The sequence below is a fragment of the Mesitornis unicolor genome, unplaced genomic scaffold (genome assembly GCF_000695765.1).
Source record: "Mesitornis unicolor isolate BGI_N332 unplaced genomic scaffold, ASM69576v1 scaffold6356, whole genome shotgun sequence".
Taxonomy (NCBI): domain Eukaryota; kingdom Metazoa; phylum Chordata; class Aves; order Mesitornithiformes; family Mesitornithidae; genus Mesitornis; species Mesitornis unicolor.
In genome coordinates this window covers 43008-64118 of record NW_010190186.1, presented here as the reverse complement: position 1 = coordinate 64118, position 21111 = coordinate 43008, and positions in this window count along the sequence as shown.

Below are 21111 nucleotides of genomic sequence, written 5' to 3'. Positions count from 1 at the left end.
CTGCCACCTCTCCATCACACTCAGCCTCTGCCAGCCTCCTCCTTGCCAACTGCAGGACCTCCTCAGCCACACATTCCCAATGCGGTGGGCCGGGTTGTTTCCAAAACCAGGCCCCTTCTCCCATTCCCTTTGCCCAACATCTGGAGAGCAATTTGGAAAGCCCAAACCAGGCACTGAAGCAAAGACGATAGCCACAAACAGCTGATTTTTGCACAGGACCTGCAAATTTGGCAAAAGTGACATTTTTAAGCAGCCTCGACTCTCCAACATTGGTGAGGCCAGGTGGCTGCCCCTGCTGCAGCTCATTTAATTGTGTATGTAGGGGTTTGGGGGGGCTGGCAGGCGTTTTGGAAAGCAGGGTTTGGAGCTCAGAGCTGGGGTGATACTCCTCCCCAGGGGAGGGCACACAGCCAGCTGCCCAAATCTGCCTCCTCCTTGCTTCAAGAGAGCATCTTCCGGGCTGCTCCACCACTGCCCTGTTCAAACAGGAACCATTTGGTTCCCCTAAAATGGAAAAGGGAGTCACTGCAAGGGGTGCCAAGGGAGGGAGGCGAGAGGGCAGCGGGCAGAGCGGGAGGTGGAAGCTTGCGCTGGCAGGCACCAGGACTTGGCCCCCGTGCTCCCAGCCGCATGCCAGAGATTTAAGCTTGGTAAACAGGCTCCAGCCACCAGAAAGGGCTTGATGACATATGGATTTCATACATTCAGCAAATGAAAGAAAAGCTCTCTACGGCTGCATGGGATTAGCAGAATTGATGTTCCTTACAGCGAGGGTCCTGAAGGAGGGCTGCGTCACTGGGACGCCGGTGAGGGTGTGCATTCGAATGTTTGCACCATCGCTACAAGTCACTTACAGTCATACTTATGTGGGGATGGCATTGCATGGCTGGGGCCACCCATAGGAGTGCGATAGGGATGAGGACCTGGAGGGAATTCAGGTCCAAGTGGGTCCAAACCCCCCCTATAATGTAGAAAAGCAATTCCCCTCCTGCTGATGCTGCTTTCAACCCAGCAGCCTTGGACTGCTACAAGTCTTTTGGCCAACGAGTCTAGCGCCACCAAAATCCAACAGCAGCACCTTTCACTCAGGAGGTTCAGTTTCCAGAATAAACCCTTTTACCTTCAGGTATCCTCAGAACACGACTGTTGGCCCTGTCAAACATCATGCACCAGTTCATGAGCAAAATTATTTAAGAAGGAAGAAGAAAAAAGGAAAAGAAAACACTGAAATGCTGGATAATGAGCCCCAGCTATCGCATGGCCATGTTATTTTGGTAAAACACCACTTGGAAACAAATGAAAATTGGTCTGTGATGCTGATGGTGGTACAGAGCAGGAGGGAACTGCTCTCTAAACCCCTTATGTGGCTTCTGTCCTTAGCAGAAGCTGAACGTGCCTCGAGGGAGTCAAAAATCCCTACAAATGGGAATCCCTTGGCCATCTATGAGGCCATGATTTTGTCATGGCAGCCACAGGAGCCATGAATTAGAATTAACTCCATGAAATCTTACAAATGGATGGAGAAATACCTCTAATTCGGCAGCTTCTTTCTTTCGTGTCCAGAAGATGGTGTCGTGCCATGAGCTGATGGCAATTCAAATCAGAGGAGATATCACTCAGCGAGGAATTAGCTCTTGTGGCTGTGCCTGTGTCCAAGACACACAGCTGAGTGGGGATGTGGGGAAAGCAAGGGAATGCAACCAAGGTCAGAAGGAGATGTGGAAAAACTGAGCAAGAGCTCCAATGTTTCAACAACAGCAGGTCGGAGACAGCTCTGGCTTTTAGCAGCCATTAAGGAGAAAACCCAAATTAGAGTTCATGAAAAGGCAATCGCTGATCTGGCATTGCCAGCTGATGGATAAGAGAAAACACAATAGCTCTAAAGGTTTTGAAGAAAATAGGGGAAAACAAAGCAAAATAAAACATTTGCCAACATATTCCCAAGTCTCTTCAGCAGTGACAAGCGCTTGGTGTCAGTAAAGCCAAGCCAAGCTGCTTGACCTTACACTGGTGTGTGCTTTATTTGAAAATTTACCGCGTTTGGCCAAATTCAGAGACTTCACAGCTGCAGTTTCCGATTAAGTCCTTGAAACCCTCTTGAACCTTGCTGCCACTGAAGCGATGCCATTCCCACTGTGGCCAGTAACCACCAGCAGGGCTCTGGTGAGATGGTGATGGGCATGAACTCACCCACGGCGGCTCCAGCTCGGGGTCACACCTCCACCAGCTTCTCTGCGGAATAAATTAGCACCTCCTTGTGCTATCAGTGAAATCTGTAAGGCTCTCAGGTGGGACAGACATGGCATTAAGGAGCAGTCTGTGTGGACATCACACAACTAAATTACAGCAACTCATTTGCATGTGGTATAGGGAAGGAGGCAGCTCCTTTATCAAGCATGGGAGCTGGACCACACGAGGCTGAAAATCACCTGAAAACGCAGGCAGCTGAAGTTTAAAACATTAACAAATTGGGCAATATGTCTCCTGTTTAGCAAATCGGTGAGTACTGAAACAAAATGGGGCCAGAAGGTAATTATATGGAAATATTTCTATTTGCGCATTTTCACTGGAAGGCAAAGCAGAGAGTATAACTAATACATCTCCACAACTGACAGGAATATTAAGTCTTTCTCATTTTGCTACCACGGCTACCTTTCTCAGCATGCATTCTGTCCTAGTTCCTATTAAGGTGAGAGCAGAATCAAACTCATTAATTGTCTGCGTTTTAGATATGATAAGAATTTAGTGGTTGGTGTTAATTAAACTACAAAACAACTCCTCTTGCTGCGGTGTGCCTTCCAAGTTGGAGCAATTAATTCACTCACTTAAACTGATCAAGATTTAATTACCATCACTCTGTGCAATTACTCCATAATTAAAGTAATTTGGTTCATTCCACTCGCTGACAGTGTCATTGAACAGCCATTCATAGTACCAAAAGAAGTGATAATTAAAGAACAGCTCAAGGCAGTTTTACACAGACTTTTAGTTATTCCTAAATATACCTATATGGGAGAAAGAAGCCTATTACAGGTGCTTCCCCAGTAAAGGGTTTCAGATATTTTGTGTTCCTCTTTTTCAGTCAGCACAGTGCAGCAGACCCAATTTTGGGTAAGGCTCTGTAGTTGTCACCAAACAGCATGCAGTTTTGTACAGGTAAGCGCAATAAAACCTGGATCCCTGCAGCAGAATAGACATTCCCTGCCTGTTCTGGAGACTCCTCATTAGGAAAGAAAGGAAGTAATACTCAATAAATGCTTCCTCCACCAAGATAACGCCACCAGCTCTTCAGACCTTACTAAGTGTCTCGTGACAGAACAAGTCCCTGGTTGCTGGGACCACAGAAAGGCAAGGGAGTCTCAGGGTTTTAACATTCAAAGATCATAGTCCCCAGGTTTGCTGACAATAGCTTGAAAGCTTCACATAAACATACTCCAAAAACTGAGATATGTGAAGTCAAGTTAAAAAAATATACTATCCTGTGGCTCTGAAGCTCTCGTGTTTGCAGAGTGGTGAATCTGGCTCAAGAGGTTTTTCTAACTTGAAGGGTTGGAGACTCTACAGATGGCCTGGTGGCCTTGGAGCTCACCAGAGCATCTCCATGAAAACTGACTCAGGAATATTTTTGTATATGCCAATGTCATATTTAAAATGATGTTAACGAGCTGGTCTTGGTGTTCATGGCACATCATTCAGAATACAGTTTTGTGCTGATTTTATTCTAGAAAGTGATTTTGCTGGTGGAAAAGGAGGAACTGGAAGTCTATAGTGCTGTCTGTTTTCAGAAAAGGATGTTTGTACTCACAAGTACAAAGTCAGTACCAGAAACCTCTATGCTGAGCCACCTTCTAAGAGGTCAGACTTACTAAACCAATCCAATCTTTCCCCAGTAACCTTGTGAAATGCCCATGCCAGGCTCTCTGCAGGATGGGCAGGGAAAGAGGCAGACATATCCATCTGTCCTTGCTTTTGAAGGATGCTGGGTCTGAAGCGGCAAAGACGACCTTCAACAGATTGTCCATCCATTTCAAAGTTAAACCTTCTCAGCCCACGCACAGAAGCTCAAACCATGACCCATCACAACCATTTGGACATGAAATATGCAATATCTGTACTCATTTTTTCCCCCACCACAGTGATGTCAATCTAGAGAATCGTCTCCAACCATTGGAAGAAGCACAGTAGCTTTCCAGGGAGCCATTGATGAGCATCAAATCAATTGCTGGTCTCAGCCTTTGCCAGGATCTCTGCTGTCTCCATCCAGGCTGGCACACAGGATGTCACTTAATTTGAGCTGTCTGAAAATTTGTGGTCCAGTTTTGGTTAGAAGTAGAGATTTCCTCTCCTGGAAAGGGAGAAACCCCTCTGGAGAGCAACTGCTGCCTCTCTGAGACGGGCTTAGGGTAGCTGGGATGTGTCACCTCCTGCAAGGCTGAGGAGGAGGAATCTTTCCTCAGCAGCATCACAGGGAAGCCAGGCCAGCTTGAGCTGACCAAGATGAACCCACCCCGTGCTTCACCAGGACCATCTGTCCATGCTCAGCCTTATCCTACAGCAAACACATCCGTGGGTTTCTCCTCATAAACACATCTCATGGGTGCCCTTCACTGGTAGCAGAGATGGGTGTTGAGGTGAATGGTGGTGGCACTACAAGATCTTTCCTCATGGTCTGTGCATGTCCTCCTGGAGCACCCTTTCCCTTGCAGTGGACCTCAAAAGTGTGCAAAACCTGCTCCAAGAGCACAAGACATAGGGAGCAGCATCGGGTTTGGGGAACTTTCTTGTGAGATGAAAGGAACTGGACTTACACAGACGAGGGGAAAAAAAACAACCTTCATGGGCCATCTACGGTTGCATCTAAACCTGGGTAAAAATTAGGTGTCCTTGATCTGACGGACAACATGGACCCCAAACATGCCAGGTTCAACTGATGGTGAATCCTGTGTGACCTAGTTTAGGTGATCCTGCTCTGGCAGGGGGGTTGGACTGGATGAGCTTTCGAGGTCCCTTCCAACTCCTGAGATTCTGTGATTCTGTGATCAGTCTGGAGAAATGAAGTTTTGTAATTGTCAGAGGTGGATGATTCTGATCAGAGCGGTGAGAGGAAAACAAGGTGGTTTAAGCAGAAGGGCAGCAGCTGATAAAGGGGATTATGGTCCTTGGGTCCATGTGGTAGTGGGTCCTGCATGGCCCTGCAGCCCTGCATCCCACATTGGAAGTGGCAGAGGCCCTACAAGTCTCTTGCTTGGTGCTTTTCCATCAGCCATCAAAGCTGCAATTCTCAGCGCTGTGAGAGCTCCTCAGAAAGCTGAGCTGTGCCACGAATTATTCCTACACCTGCACCATCCATAAAAGCAGAGCCTTTTGGTTGGGCTCCCGAATGCTTGTTAGCCTTCTGTGACTCAGCAGTGGCTAAGTTAATGTCAGCTCTACCCAGGGGAAAACCTTCAATATTTCTTTTTACTTAAAAAGAAAGAAAGAAAAAAAAAATCCCAAACATTATTTTTAAGCTCCTAAAAGAGTATTACAAAAGAACGAAGGGGAAGAAAAAAGAGACTATGTAAAGATTGCTTACCAGAGTCCTTTTACAATAGTCAGCCACACAACAGAAATAGGTGGACATTAATTCATGCTAACCTTGCACACCTAAATACCATTAATTCATCAAAACTAATAACATTAATTCCTTCAAAAATGAGATTAAAGACAGGCACCCCTTGCAGTCATAATCTGTGGCTGATGACACTAAAATGAAACCTCCAGTATACAAAGCTACCAGCAGAGCTTGCAGAATCTCATAAATTGCAGCTGGCAATACATAAATCCTCGAGACAATGTACATTATTTGCCAGGGAGCGGGTGTTTGTGCTCCAATTGCCAGGCAAAAAGCAAAGCCAAGCCGTATAACTTCTCTCCCAGCACAAGAGTTGTTGTCAGAGAGCACTATGCCGTCCGGACCAGTGCTTACCTAAATCTGTCAGGCCAGAGCAGGATTTAGGGCACACGTCCCGGGCACCACGTTTGTTTGCAGTTTGCAAGGCCAGCTCGCAGAAACAAAGCATAAATCAGAGCTGGAGGTGCCCTGAGCTTCTGGTGCTGGGAACACGGCTTTGGGTACACACCTCCAAGTGCTGGACCCACAGCCGTGTGCTACCTACAGCTGCATCTGCACTGATCTGGGACTTTCACTGGCCCCACTGGGAAATAACAGAGACGCGGTCAGAGCTGGGAGCGCGTTCCCAACCATGCAGATTCACATATTTCTATGTATTGCACCCGGACATCTCCAATCTACAGCTCAGGTTGAGATCAAGGTCACCTCCTGCTGCTGCTGGCCACAGAGCCCCAGAGATGTTCGTGGGAAGCAGCGGGATGCTGCTCACCCAGGGTTTGTGAAGGATGCTTTGAGGCAGCACCGAGGCATCCAAAACACCGGATGTATTATTTCAGATTAAGCCCAGATTAAGCCCATTTAATTTTAACTTGGATTAAGCCTCTATTTAGAACCTGGCCCCATTTCTGATGCGGCCAGGCTAACCCCTGACCCCCGCAAGGGGCTGTTGGGTACCCCCCAGCCTCTCCCCCCCATCCTCTTAACGCAGACCAGTTAAAACATACTAAAAATAAGGCTTGGCTTGTGAAAACTCATTTAAGAGCAGAGCTGCACGTGGGTTTTGGGATGGGGTTTAATGCCTGGTAGCTTCAGGTGGGATCCAATGCCTGCTGCAGTCCACGGGGGCTTCGGGCAGACGTGAGCTGCACTGGTTTAATCTCTAAATAATGATGGAAGCGCAAGTGTGTGCATTACTCCAAATGAATGTATCACCCACACACGCTACGCTCTCTGCATATTTAATTACACAGCGCTTTCTCCTGCCCTGCTTTTTAAAAAATGCACTACAATCCATCAGTGCCTTTCAAAGAATAAACGATTTCAAGGAAATTTAGGTAAAGAAGAGTTTTTTCCCGCTCAAACGAGCTGGAAAACAGCAGCGGGGAGAACATAATCAATCTCACTCATTTTTTATTTCTGATTGCATTACCAGGGCATCCAAAAGGTCCAAGTCCAGACCAGGTCCAGCTGTGCGAGGAGATACACAACCCCCAAAACAAGTAAAAAACCTCAGTTTCTTAGATGTAACGGTGAAGCGCAGCACATGCGAGGGATGCGCATGAGTGTGAAAGACCAAAATGCTTTTTTTTTTTGACAGACCTACAAGTCTCCAAGGTTTCTTAAAAACCAGACAGGCTTTGCAGTACTGATTTTTTTTTAATTATTTGATAGATTTCTGGAGTAGCTCTTATTCCAACTTGCCCAACACAGCCTTCATCCTGACCCCGCGTTGGGCTGGGATATCAGGCGACGGCGCGGCGTGTTTTCACTTCCTATTGACCGGTTGTGTACTTCCCTCCCGCTAATCCCCTGTTAATGGACACTTTCTTTGAGCCAGCTGAGGTCTGAGTTATGCTGTCTTTGTGCTTCTCGCAGATTTTATTACTCAGATATCTTTGTTTTCATTATTTTGAGATTTTTGGGGATTTTGTCTCTTTCTTTTCTTTCCCTCGGGTTGATTCGTGCCGTTAGAGATGAGGTGGCCTCCCACGGCTCCTGTTTGCATTTGATTTGGGAGTGGTGGAAGCGCAGCTTTTCGGCTGCAAATAGCGCAGTCCTGCACTTCAGCCACCACAGCCAAGAGAAAACCCATGTTGGCTTTCACTGGAAAGCACCTCTCATTTGCAAAACAAAACAAAAAACCAAAGCAATTTCACTGGTCCCCTCACTGAACTGGGCTGTACTGTTTTTAACTGGGCTTCACTTGCAGCTGCACACTGAGCAAGCTGGAAACCTCCTGCAGCAGCAGAGAGGCAGCAGATTGAGTGGCCACGAGTGGAGAGCACCCCAGCTTGGGATGCTGGGGGACCCTGGGAGCTCCCGAAGTGTGGAGCCTGAGACTGCCAGAGCATGCTTGGATGCAAGCTGTCATGATGTGGGGAAGCCAATAGTGACATCCCTGGACATGGTGCCCATGGTGGTGGTGATGTATGTGCTGTGTGGCGGGTTCAAGGACACCGCTCAGACCCTTGAAGGAGGGAAAAAGCACAGCCTATGGGGCAGTGAGAAAGAATGGAGAGCCCGAACAAAGTCCCCTGGCAGAGGGATAAAGCAGGGTCCCTGCTCCAGAATGGACATGGGACCTGCTGGGTGAATCCAGGGTTGCAGAGAGCAAGGTGGTGGCAAAGCAGAGAGGTGGAGATCCAGCAAAGCCACCAGGAGAAGGGAGACACACAGTTAAAGACTCAGTCTTCTTAATCCTCCTTTCTCCCTCTGACACAGCCCTGGGCAAGGAGCAGAGCTATCTGACCGTTTTTTCGTGTACATTTAGTTAAGCCCCATCATCCTTGGGATGATCACTAACTGGTCCAGGAAGGAAAGGCAGAGCAGTCGGTGTTGGTGTAACCTGTGCAGTCCCTGGAGAGCTGAGGCTGAATGCAAGGACCAGACAGGCCACTGAGGGCAGGTGGGAAGCAAAACAACATTTCATTGGGTTTTCAGGACAAGGCAGGAAGGTGTTTTCTGGTGCAGAACTCAGAAACTTGTCCATGGTTTCAGGAGATGAGAGAAAAGTAAAAGCCCTAAGAGTCCAGCCAAAGGGACAGGGTGATTCTGTGTGATCTTCTCTGGGTGACCCTGCTCTAGCAGGCGGTTGGACTGGGTGATCTCCAGAGGTCCCTTCCCACCCCAACCATGCTGGGGCAGCAGAGCCTGGTGCTTGGTCATGGCAGAGCTATGGCCACGATGTCCCCAGAGCTGAGGATCTGCTGTTTGCAGACAAGGAGCCACCTCCACCCAAATGTCAGAGCCGAAGTCCCGGCATGTTCAATATCCCCACTTTGTCTTCTTAGCACCCTCTCCTCAAAAAAGTAAAGAATAAATCCGATATTTTGATGCTTCCTGATAAAAGTTACATCTTTCAAAATGACCTTTTGGTTAAACAGCCATAGCTGGCATTAATCCCATTATTTCATCATGATTATTACTGTTTTATCAATCCAACGCAGCTGCCATTTCATTTTGCACTGAGTGAATTGAAGTTCTCAGCTGGGGCACACCACGCTCTCAGATGTGTGAGACTCTGATAGCTGCAACATGAATCACCACTCCTTTTCCCTCCCGGGACCCCACACTTGACTCCAAATCTACGTTGAGATGGTCAGAAAAGTCAGCTCAGCATCAAGAAAAATAATCTCTTTCCAGGTCGTGGAGGAATCAGATGAAATTTGTGGTTATCTTTCGTGGTGCCCACGGCACCTCGCAGCTGGGCAATGTGAGGAAGTTCATTAACTTCTGCAAAAGGAAGAAATGTGATAGAATTTCTGATTTCTTAATATAAATAAGAAACAAATATGAGACAGTCCTATTCCAAGACTGATTTTAAGGCAGATAATGATGAGGGCTAAAGCATTTCAAATCCAATCCAACAAAGTCCTTAAGCACATGCTTTAAGGCAAGCAGAGGAATAATGCCATTGACTCACAGGAGTTGTTTATCTGGTTATATTTATGAGGGTGCTTAACTGCTTTGCTGGATCACAGTGTCAGGTGCAAGAGGTGGAGTGCCCTGCTCAGCCACTTGAAATGACCTGGGCACACACAACCACCACGCTGGTGGGAGCTGCTCACAAGCTTCACGGGGAGATGCACCCAAAGGAAGGTTCAGCCACAACAGAGTTCATTGTAAGGACAACAAAGCCTGAATAACTGGTGTAGGGAGGTGGTGGGGTCTTGCAGGAGCTCTTTATGAGTCAGTTGGACAAACATCTGTCTGGTTTAGAGATTACTGATCCTACCTGAGGGCCACGCATAGATTAGGTGGCCTTTTGAGGTCCCTCTTAGACTTAGTTTTGGTTTCTGTGCAAGGGAAGGGTTGAATTCACAGGAAGTGGTCATACTAAGCTGGTCCTGCTGAACCCTGACCTCTGTGCTGCGTGGACCATAGGTAGACATGGGCATGGGCATAGACATGGGCATGGGCGTAGGCATGGGCATGGGCTTGGACAAGGACATGGGTATGAACATAGGCGTGGATATGGACATGGACATAGGCATAGACATGGGCATGAGCATGGACACGAGCAATGAAGTTAGGTCTGGATCATCATAAGGGCCCTCTGTGACCTACCTGATAGTGGGTGCGTTGTGGCGGTGGCAGCCACCCATGCATGTAATGTCCCAGGCCATGCAGTGAAGAAGTGACCAGAGCAATTCCCCTCCTCAGGGCTTCCCAAGGACCTCCTTTCCAGAGAGCTCAGCCAACACACCAGGTCCCTTCTCTTGCAACCCTGCACCTGGACTCCAGAGGAATCAAGACTGAAGCTTTCTCCATAACCAAGGTGAGACTCCCAGAAGAGGACAAGCCTTGGAGGATCTCCCTGTATTTAGGAGACGGTGTCGGACGGTGCCTACATCTTCTGCAACTCTTCATTTGTCCTTTACAAGGTTCTGTGATTTAAGAACGTGTGTTAAATCTTCTGCAACAATCAATTCAAATATACAAGTTTGGCTATTCAAATTACTTTTCCAAAAGTACTTTAAAATGCATTAAGTTATTAATTGCCTGCTGGCACTTTAATCAAATGGGAAAATTGACATAGCCAGAGGCATGTATTTTTGTGGAAAGGAAATTTATTTAAGAAGAAACAGCGGCTCTTACTGCTTAATTTAAACTGAGAAAACTGTGGAAAATCAACTGCTATGGAAAATTAATAAAACATTTCCAGCTGCAAACAGTGACTAATTGTACAAGATGAAGACTGCCTGGAATTAATAACTTGCAATCTTCTGTGTGAAGAACCCCCTACCAGTTCAATTTACTGGGAGATTAAATTACTTCTAAGTTTGCCATATTAAAACAGAACATGAATAAAATGTTAGTGAAAGCACATCTATTATTTACTGTCTGTGATATGGATATAATTATTTCCAAACAACCACAATGTGACGTGACTGGCAATATTTAAATTATTTGATAGTGAATGTAGTTCTGCCACCTCGATTCCTATAAAAGCTGCCCAAATGGGTTTCTACAAATGGCATATTCCTGCTATGGGGAAATTATCTCCCCATCCTCTGCCCCATGGTGCCCAGCATCCCTGTCTTGCTGCTCTTTTAGCACCACCATCATCAGCACCATGCTACCCCCCACTGCCTCATGTCATACGAACTCCAGGCCTCCTTCGCTTTGCTCAATCTTTGTATTTTTTTCCTTTCTAAAATTGACTGTGCTGAAAAGCTGGTGCAAACAAGAGCTTTGGTGGTGGTAGAGCATAATCAAGCGTTTTCCCTGCGTGCAAGGGCTTCTCGCTGAACCTGGTGCAGAAAGCTCACCTGTGGAGCTGGCAAACTCACACTTATCTTTTTCAAAGCGTGCCAACTTCGCAGGATGCATAAGCCCATTTCAAGGGAGCAGAAAATAGGAAGGCAAAAAAGAAACAAATCAAGGCTAGAGGTTATTTGCTAAAACCCAAACAAAACCCAGCAGGATTTTGAAGAAGCAGGAGTTGGGAGAGCCACGGAGGACGGAGGAGTTGCCAGCCCTTGAGGACACCTCCTGGGATGCCATGCTATGGCCCTGGTGTGTTGATGGGTGCTGAGAAAAAGCAAAGAAAGAGGTTGTTCAACGTGTGATTTAGGTGGAGGAGATTTTCGAAGCACCAAGAGAGCTGGGAACGAGGAGAGAGTACCTGGAATATGGTTGGGGCTGATGTGGTTGGCTACATACACACTGCCTTGCCATGAGATGCAGAACACTTCCACGACCCTAATTAGCATGACACTGAAACACTTAAAAAGACCCCAAAATATGAAATGTTGCAGAGAGAGGGCATGGAAGAACGTCAATGGACTGTAGGGTGTCAGTCCTTGCCCCTCTGCTTGGAGTAGACAGGGAGAAGGACTGTGTAGCAGCATCCCTGCTTTAGAGAGGGGAAACTGAGGCATGGAGCAACCTGGAAGAGCCTATCTCTGGATGTCAGGCTGGGTCATTGTGCTGGGCAACTTGCAGTCACAGCCCTGGCAGAGAGACCACTCCATGTCCCTCTCTATTCAGCTGGTCACTGGAGGGTGCCCAAGCTGACACCTCCAGCACAGCCTCTCAACTGCTGGGAGATGTAAGGGCATGTCAGAGTCCTCTCAGGAAGTGATAAAAAGGGATGAGAGGGACAGAGCTGGATGAACCAGACCAAGAAGCACTCAACAGCTCATTCAAATAGAAATCAATAATTTACCATTAAATGGGACTGTCTTTAAAGCTCTGCACAGACTTTGTTAACTACAAGTGCAATAAGCCAAAGCTGTCCAGGCAGTGGTGTTGGAGAAGGACAGGAGCGGCCACACCACACTGCCCCAAAGTCCATCTCACCCTGCAGCCCCTGTGCAGCACTGGCAGTTGCTGCTGCCTGGGTCAGAAGAATTTAAGCATGGAGTGGCAGCTCCACATCTTTTCCTAGTCTCAACTGGTCTGTTACACAGCTGCTTCCAGCCAGGGGTGGTCCTGTGGACCTGCATGGGTTCCTGCAGTGAAGAGGTCCACAGCTTAATCCTATGAGGAAGGGCTTCCTTTGACTACTTGGGGTTGATGCATTAACCTGAGGACCCTACTGGTCTTGGTTTCACGAGACAAACTGATGGAGAAAAATGTCTCTGCCAGCCCCACTGCCCAAGGATCTGCAGACCTCTGCCACCTTTCTCCTCTGCTGATGGTTTTCTGATGAGGCTTTTGCTGGGACGAGATCTCAACAGGAACCATTTACACTTGTGTGTAAAGGGATTTGGGCTTGCTCTGTGAAAACAGCTGTACTGTGAAAAAGGGAAAGATGCTCTGTGGTAACCCTGGGCATATGTATTTGCCATTTATTGGTCCTAATCAGTCCTCCAATGGCCTTCCCAGCTAGAAGTGAGATGGTCTCTCCTGCTCTCTGCCCAGGAAGGTCTTCCAAGGCCTGTGCATGATAATGAGCCTAATTATGGACATCGGTCATTGAAGTCCTTCTTCTCTGCCCACAAATAAATGAGACGTAGCTCAGATCTGTAGGTGAATCATAGAGAACATGCGTGGGTGGAGATGGAGTTTTCCAAAGACACTTTTCCATTTCAGTAATTGAGTGTGTCACATTTAATTGCCATAGGCCTGTCCCTGTGCAAACCTGGGAACCTCTTCTCTTGATGTCAGCTTAGACCCGATTGTCTAATTGCATTATCTGGGTAATTAGATAGCAATATAGTAGCCCTGTGCTGCACAATGGTGAGGATCCACTTCCTAACAGAATTAGCCTGGCTTTAGGGTGGAAAACTTGTACACACACATGGGCACACAGAGCCGTACAACTTAACCTGGTGGTAATCATGCAGATTAGGCCCAGGCACTCGTTTTCTTAAAGAAATAGTTTAAAATGACACAGATTTGGTTTCAAAGAGCCTCCTCTGTGCTGTGGTTTGGATCCCAGCAACTATAGGTATCAGACACCATGGGAGCCACTGTGCTCCCACCACACAACACCTTTGCAGGATCGCCCAGGAGCTCGGTCCAAACCAGCCGGAGATGCTTCAGATCTGGGTGCATCAGTCACAAAGGTGCATTTTAGGCTTTGTGGAAGCACGGTGCTGGGAAAAGTTTTGGGTGTTACAGGCTTCCTCAGCAAGTCACAGGGGTGTTTGGAGGCAGAGTCACAGTAGATCCTCTGTGGTGGTACCAGGACCTGGAGGAGATGGAGGGAGAGGTGTAGTGGGCTGCAGGGCTCACTGCCACCGTGACTTGTTGCCGCCATGCCCTGCTAATGCCACTGTGCCTTTTTCTCAGCCAGGGAGGAGAATTAGCTTTGCTCTGGAGTGTGTTCAAGAACAAGAAGAAACCACTAATCCCCCCACAGCAGGGCACACGTCCCATAAAAGCAAGTGGCTGTAATGCTCACCTGGTGAGATTGCATTGCCCAAAGGTCCCCTTCCCTCCCTATGTGCCAGCCCAGAGCTGCATTTCAACTGGCTGAGGACATCTGCACCAGCATTGGCCATGGTGTGACCAGTGAGGAGCAAGAGGAAAAAGGCATCTCCATGCAGATGGGGGCTGGTATTTAAGGCAGGATCGTCCCCTTATCCAGCCCTCACACCACTGTTCACCCCTGGCTGGGACAACCTGATCTGCCTTTCCTTTGATGATCCCATTCCCCATCCCATCTCATCTCTGCTCGCACTTGTCCCACCCGTTCCTACCACCCTCAACCAGCACGTCTCCCTGTGACGTGCCACCAGCCCTCCCTTTCTGCCTGCCTTTTGTTGCTTCCCCCCCCTCCCTTTTCTTTTTTCTTCTTTTTTTTTCTCTTAAAGAGCGAACAAAACAAAACAAGAAAAAGCAGTGCCAAGCCGATCCTCTTAACCCAACGTTCTTACCCCGGGGAGTGCTCCGGCAGCGCTGAAGCGCGCTGCGAAAACCCCCACGCATTTTGTCCTGTTTCTTCATAGCAACTCGAGCAAATTGAAAGCCACGGAGGGGTGTGCCCCCAGGCACTTGGTAAATCCACTTCCTTTGTCATAACAAGAACAAATCCCACCTTTGAAGTTTTTCCTTCTTGTTACAAGGGGAATGTCTTTTGTTTAATCCATTTTAGCCTTTAATGCCTGACCTGGATCAATCCTGTTGGGTAGATTACACACTACTCACGTCGACTTTAAACTACCCTACAGGGATTTTTATTTCCCCCCCTTCTCTCCCTGCCGCATTGGTGTGAGAATCTCAGCAATAATCGGCATTACGACTTTAGACCATCACTCACTTTGAAGGAGGAGACTGTCCTTTAACAAAAGGGAGGGAGGGAGAGTAAACCCGCAAATATCAAACAGATTTAATCAGCTTTGAGGTCTTTCAGTCTCGTATTCATACCGCATCTTTATTAGTTATGAAAATCAGTGCAGATCTTGCCTGGGCTCTGTGTCCTCCTCCATTTCGTGGCCTTTTTGGGACTGAACTTGCACGCTCTCGCAGCCTTTCTAGGGGAAAGCTTGGGAAATGTTAGCCCATGACTCCTGCAAAGAAATTGTCAGGGTGTCCATCACCCACACCACACCTGAAGAGCACTGGCCTCCTCTACCCCATTGCTCGTGCAAGTGGAAGATGCTGAAAACTGCTACCAGGAGGACCCAGGTGCCCTCCTTGATGAGCTGTGATGTCCATCTCATTAGACCTTACATTAGGACTTGCTGTAGAAAGAGGTGATCTCAGGTCTTGCCAGCTCCTTATTTTTGATGAGAACCTGTAGCATGGGCTTCCTTTGCTCTCTGATAACTACTTGTAGCAGATACGTCCTGTCCCAAAGCCTTCTCCTGCCTGCAGCATCTCTCTTCTTGATAGCATTGAAGCACTGGCTGTGCTGTAGGTCTCGTTGGCTGATTGACATTGGGATTGGACTGGATGATCTTTTGAGGTCCCTTCCAATCCCTAACGTTCCGTGATTCTGTGATTCTGTGACATTGGCTTCCTTGCTTTTCTTGTGATTTGTGGCTAATCACCAGTCTTGTTCTTGAAGGGATACAGAGCAACGGGGCTCAGGCACATGCAGGGCTGCAGGGGACCTCCAGAGGTGAGGGCAAGCAGCGTTTCCCAGTCCTCCCCAGCTCCGGGACCAGGGTGGAGCTCATAATACTCCCGTCAGCCTTGCTGTGCTCCTGGTGGCCATAAAGTGAGTGCAGAGGAAGGTCTGAATGACCCAGTGCCTCCCCAGGAGCTCCCTGTCCTGGAAACCTCCAAGACAGAGGCCCCGCATGGTCACTTCATCATATTATCGCTCTTCCAACTCAAACCAGTTCTGCCTCGAGTGCAGTTGCTGCTGCTTTGACCTTTCTCCAAGGAACAGAAAGGCCAAATCCTGCTCTGAGGGGTTCTTAACCCATCTCCTCTCACTGGCCATGGCCCCAGATCACTTCTGTTTCTCCCCTGTGAGCTCTCTCCAAGTTGCTTACATTGTTTTGAAGTCCCAAACTGGACATGGTGCTTCTCCTCATCCCTGGTAGGAGCACATGAGGCAGGACCACTCTCTGCTGGGTCTTATATGTGACTTTATTTGTAATAAATCCCCAAATTAGGATTTTCTTTAGTGTCACATCAGCCTTAGGCTGTCATTGGCTCTGCTTTCACAACCAGGCCCTCAATGCTGCTGCTTCCCCATCTCTTCTCCATCTTACACTTGTGTGTCTAATTTTCCCTCTTAACTATACCTAGAAGCCCCAGCTCTTGAGGAGTTGCATCTGCTCATTACTGACCTCAGTTCCTTGGGGTCGTTTTGGATTCCTGTCCAAAAGATCTGGTCTCTCCTTCTTTCCAAGCTTCACAGCAGGCAGGTGTACCAGCTCGGTGTCTCATTCGACCAAGCATGAGAAGGCAAATGGAAGAGATTAAATGACTCATATATGCCAGGGACATAGACTCATTTAATCATAGAATCATTTAATCATAGAATCATTTAGGTTGGAAAAGACCTTTAAAGTCATTGAGTCCAACCATCCCATATTGCAGCCCTTAAACCCCACCTCAAACCTCTTAAACAGCCAATCCTGCCCCATGGGTAGCTGGCCTGTTGCCCCAGGGCATGGCTGGGACAAGGCCAAGACAGAATTTGGGACTTCCTCAAGAGAGGGGATAGAAGGGAGACTTGTCTACCTGCTGGGGTCCCAGTTAAGTGATAAGTTGTAACCAGACTCTGTGTCACTAAGCAGACCCTTCTTAGGAGCTGGGAAGACTGAGGACATTGAGGACATTGAGGATGTCCAACCAGAGATCAAAGTATGCCAAGACAAGATTTCACCAAAGTTGGGTGGCCGGGACATCTTCATCCTCACTCCTCAAGCAGCTCATGACCAGCCAAGGTCACCCCAAGCACCCATCCCACAAGAGGTGGGAACCCTCTGCTCCTGCCACCACCAGTGGCCCCATTTGGGGACTTCCTAACAGGAGCCACAAAATACCCACCAGGACCCTGCCGCATCACCCTGAGGGGGGCAAGAACAAAGAGTAGGACCATTTTACAGCAAAAATACCCCCTGGGTTATTGTTGCCATGGGTTGGAGCACAAGACTTGCCATCCCCATTCCTGACAGCATCACACTGGGGGATAAAGTGGCTTTTCCTCGGTTTTTGTGGGGCCAAGCCCCAGTGGTGGAGCTAGCAAAGCATTTTGGCACATGGAGCCAGCAGCCAGCTCGGGAAGGGGCTCGTTAGTCCCCAGACATCCCTCAGGACAGTCGAGTTAGAAACCATCTTCTTTCACTTTTTATGAGATTGATATGCTTTGAAATTAGTAACCCTCCATTACCTCTCCAAATAGCTCTGAATCATTAGGGTCAGTACGTCTGCACTCCTCAAAATGAGCTTTTACCTGAATTAGCATCTCAAAGAGGCAGGACTCTGTTCCCCGGTTTTAATTCCAGCATCACTCTGCACATCAGGATGTTTTTGGTGGCCAATCCAAGCCCCGCATCCCAAATACATTCAGGGGAACCTGCTGGCTTGTTTAAAATGTTCTTTTTCCTTCCCATTCTTTACTAAATGCCTATTATATTAATGTTTAAAATCCATTTAAGTTCATCATGGGTGGCTTTGTGAAAGGACACCGGCTCCATCACTGTAATTAGATGATTTATTGCCCTCTTGTGGTGACACACGCTAACTAGAGAAGCTGTGATTTAAATTGGATGATCCTTCCAAGAGTGTTTGAGTGAGAAATAAAGGGAGAATTATTAATAGTATTAGAGAGCCGCGGCATATACGTGCGAGGGATATACTGTGCTCAGAGAGGGATTAGCCAAAACTTGCTGGTTTGCAGCTGAGCTCTGCTTTCAGGGGTGTCCAACTCGACGTGGGACCGACATCTCCTATCAGCCAGAGCTGTGAGTGGTGCAAGATGCTGGCACAGTGATGAACACACTGTTAAAACCCAGTATGTGACCCAAAATCATGGGGTTTGGAGTGGGAAACCGTGGGGAAATGACCACCCTGGGATTTGCTGCTCTGCCCCTGCCGAGTGTCTGGCTCTGCCCTGCTAACAAGGCCATCTCTGCCCTCCCTCCCTTTTGGAGGCTGCTGGTCACGGGAAGAAATGAAGGGGTTTAATTTTTAATTTTTTTTTAAATTGAATTTTTGGTTACTCTCTTCTCCCTGCTGATGAAAATATATTAAGCACTACAAGCATGCGTGGGTTTACAAACACCCAAAGTGAACCCACTGTAATATCTATTCCCATCATTGTCAGTGAATCTACATTAACATTTTTCACTGATTTTAATTGAAAAACCAGGCAGGCCTGAACTGCAATAATTTGATATAAAACCCAAGTATAGACCTAGCCTGGAGCTGTTATTCAAATGCCTGGGTTAATACAGTGTAAAACCATGAGCACATCCTCTTACAATGGGGCTTAAATCTTTTAAGAGTGGCTTATATCAATCTAGTTTAAGTCAATTCCTCACCGAGTTAAGCTAAATTGAAAGAAGCACTCAGACCCCAAACACGGAGCCAGTATTGCCTCATCTCTGCACATAGCAATGGCTTTGGCCAGCACGGTGGCAAAGAGCAAGAGCCTTGGCCAGACCCCATTGAGCACCGAGGCAGGAAGTTTCCCAATTTGATCCCTACTGCTTTTTGCAAACACTGCTCCCCCTTCTCAAAGGTCCCCTTTGCTGGACACCACGGTGTGACCGTCTCCTTGCAGAGGACATGCACTGAGCATGCCTTTGCAATGAGTCATCATCCCCAAATCATGAGCAGCTACTCTTCAAACCTTGGAGAAAATGGGTTTTTTTTACTGTTAGGCTGATCCAAAGCAGAAGGCAAAGCTAAAAACCAGCAAGAAATGGTTTCTTGGCAAAGAAACATCTTTTTTCATGAAAGAATTGCCAGAGACAGTGGCTGGTTGCCCTGTGACCACCAAATGTGTGTGCGCAGATGGGGATTCTCCAGTGGTAAAGGAAAGAAAAAAGGTGGGAGGGGAGAAAGCTTTTCTCCTACCTGACACAAAGCCTGGAGGCCACACACCAGTCCCCTGCCCAATTGCGTGAACTTCACTGTCACAGTGGGTTTGCACTGGCTGGCCGGAGGCCCAGGAGCTCCCATCGAGAGCATCATGACCTGCATAGAGGTTGAATTCTTTATGGTAACCAAATAAAATCAAGCCTTGGTTTTTGGCACAGTCATTGTGAAGCTCCTTGGTTGGGTCCCATGAACACATGGGCCATCAGCCTGGGATGCACCAGCACCCTTCATTTCTCACCCTCCAAGACCCTCACAGCTGTGCTAAGCAGCACCTTTCCGAAAGACAGAGGCAACCCCAAATGCTATGACCTCCAATACTGTGTTTTCTTGGGTTTAGCCCTGTAGACCTCCTGTCCTCTGCATCCCTTACCAACCAGCAGGAAGGAGACATCAGGCCACCACTTCAATGGTGAAACCATCAGAATCCCTTAGAAGATCCTCGGGACATTGCATAGACTCCGCTTTGAAGGTCCCTTTGGGCAGGACAAATGCTGGTTTTTAATCCATTTCACATGCACTCACACTCATTTGGGTGAATCATAATTGTGAATATGAAGCCATATGGAAAACATAACCCTCTGCAGAGTAAGGAACCTGCAGAGTAAGGAACCTGCCACTGTGTCGTTTGAAGAGTACTAAATAAATAAGAAGTCAGTGCAGGCAGCAACACCACTAAAATACGGAGGTTAATGAACACATACAATTTGACTTAAAGAAACTCCCCTGTCCTTCTGCAGACCTGGCTGGCCCATCATCCCGGTTACCCATAAAATCAACTTATTTACCTCCACAGCAGAAAAAGGATGAGGTGGAGCAGTTTCGGCAGGACCGGACTCCTGGCCATAGTGATCTGGAGGGTGGTTTTCCCTGCAAGTTTTGGGTGTGCTTAACCAAAAGGACCAACCTGTAACTAAAAAGCAGTCCTGGTCAGATGTGAACACTACTTTCAGTTGTCTGTAAGGTTATTCGAGCTGGTGCTTGAGGGAGGAGCATCATTTACTTGCTGCAACGATACCCCTCAAAGAAAGAGGGTTATTTTGGGGGGTTATTTGGATTGAGAAAAAGAGTTGTTCTATTTTTCTTGGGTGGTTAGGTTTTTTTTTGGCACTCAAAAGGTGTCGCGTTTTTTCCCGGCGATGCTGTCAGCCTGGGCGCAGGCTCTGGCCTTGGGCATTAGATGGCAGCAGCGCCCGGGGATGGAGGAGCCCGGGGATGAAGGAGCCCGAGAATGGAGGGGCCCGGGGATGGAGGAGCCCGGGGATGAAGGGGCCCGGGCAGCCGCAGAGCAGCCCCTCCGCCTCTTCCCGGCACCAGCCGAGGACCAAAGTACCGGCGTGAGGTCATTTCTGCAGAGCAGGAGTTTTGCTCGTCCTTTGCATCACGGCGGCGAATATTGGACCTTGGCAGAGAATATGAAGGTGTTTCGGAAAGCAGCTTTGGGTTGTCAGCATTTTCGCAGATGCGCTGCTGACTGTGGCCTTCAGAGCGTCTTTGGGATTGATCCCAAAGTAGCTCTACCCCCTTTCCAGGATGAGGCGGGAAGAGAAGGGGCTACCCCAGGAGCGCCGGGGTGGGCGATGGTGCTGAGCACGCAGGGGGCAGAGAACCAGGGATGGCTCCTGCAGGTTGTGCCTTCACCGATCTAAAAGGGATGCAGGGTCACCTCCTTGCTCCACCCAGAGAAGTCATCTGCAGGAAAATTAACACAGGAAAAACATCACTTTTGATAGCACAGATTAAGGCCAACATTCAATCTGGGGTGGTGGGGCACAAGGCGGGGACATCGGGATACCTTGCCTGACTTTAGGAAGCAATTTGCAGGAGGAAAAGCGATGCTCCACCTCCAGACATGATTTTGGGCTAACTGCTCTGGATCCCACAGCATCTGGAGTCACTGACACCAACACCCCACAAGGACCCTCATCCCCAAAGACCCCATGGCAGCAGAACGGCCAATTTCCTGAGACCGAGTGGCCAAAGAGCAATGCACAGCTGAGTCTCAGCCATAAGTTAAGAAATGCCCACAGTTTTTCGGCTTT